The sequence below is a fragment of the Mandrillus leucophaeus genome, unplaced genomic scaffold (genome assembly GCF_000951045.1).
Source record: "Mandrillus leucophaeus isolate KB7577 unplaced genomic scaffold, Mleu.le_1.0 Scaffold70, whole genome shotgun sequence".
In the NCBI taxonomy this organism is placed as follows: Eukaryota; Metazoa; Chordata; class Mammalia; order Primates; family Cercopithecidae; genus Mandrillus; species Mandrillus leucophaeus.
In genome coordinates this window covers 3,257,409-3,258,734 of record NW_012107586.1, presented here as the reverse complement: position 1 = coordinate 3,258,734, position 1,326 = coordinate 3,257,409, and the positions used below count along the sequence as shown (strand labels likewise).

General features: G+C 47.1%; 1 pseudogene; it reads right to left on the bottom strand.

Moving 5' to 3' along the window:
* Positions 1-3: 3 nt before the first annotated feature.
* The window catches only part of LOC105528095, an 18,844-nt pseudogene continuing 17,521 nt past the window's right edge, over positions 4-1,326 (bottom strand).

Here is a 1,326-nt window from a genome sequence, read left to right as displayed (position 1 = left end):
GGTTTAGGCCTCTGGATGACTGCAGGCAGGCCTGGATCATATCCAGGTTCCCACAAGAAGCTGGTGGAGCAGAGTGTTCCCTGACTCCTCCAGGGAAAGGAGACTCCCTTTTGCGGTCAGATAAGTAATGGGCGTCTTCCCAGACACTGGCATTACCACATGACCAAGGAGCCCTCAAGCGGACCTTATGTGGGCGTGACAGAGGGCTCACCTCTTGCCTTCTAGGTCACTTCTCACAATGTCCCTTCAGCACCTCACCCTATACCCGCCGGTTATTCTTAGGTTGTATTAGTAATGCAACAAAGAGTCATATTAAAAGCTAATGATTAATAATGTTTATAATAATGATTGATAATTATCCATGATCATCTCTATATCTAATTTGTATTCTGACTATTCTTATTCTAACTATTTTCTTTATTATACTGAAACAGTCTGTGCCTTGAGTCTCTTGCCTCAGCACTTGGGTAATCCTCCACCCACAATTCCTTGGTCTTAGACCTGCGGGCCTCAGCCTGGTCAGCCAGGAGCTTCTTGCAGGACTTGTCTGCCTTCAGCTTGTGGATGTGTTCCAGGAGAATCCGCTTGTGTTTGAACACATTCCCCTTCACCTTCAGGTACGGGCTGTGATACATGTGGCGACCAATCTTCTTAGATTCACGGTATCTTCTGAGTAGCCAGCAGAATCCTCATTCTCCTTATCCCCGTGACCTCTGGCATTCAGACGTTGGTAGTGCCCTCCCGCTTACCTATGCCCGTGTGCCTGCCCTTCCGGCTGGCCAAGGTGTTTTTCCGACATGGAGCCCGGGAACGGACCATCACAGGCTTGCGGATGATCAGCCCATCTTTGATTAGCTTTTGGATCTGCTGATGGGAGCTGGCATTGGCGATCTCACTGGTCTCACTGGGGTCCAACCAGACCTGCTTCTTGCCACAGCGGAGGACACTAGAAGCGAAACTCTTCTAAAGCCTGAGCGTACTTATGGCTGTGGCCGCAGCAGCGAAAGGAAAGAGCTGTGTTCTTTCGGATTCTTAAAATGTTCAAAATTGGCATATTAGAGTGCTTAAAAGATATGTCTGCAGATTCGAGTTTAAATGAGGTCACTGAATAATTGATTTAGAATTTTAAAGTTTCTTATTGAGATTGCAAGTAGAACCAGAACATTTAAAAAATAATGAAATAAAGCCAGGTGCGGTGGTTCACGCCTGTAATCCCAGCACTTTGGGAGGCCAAGGCGGGCAGATCACAGGGCCAGGAGATCGAGACCATCCTGGCTAACATGGTGAAACCCTGTCTCTACTAAAAATACAAAAAATTAGCCAGAC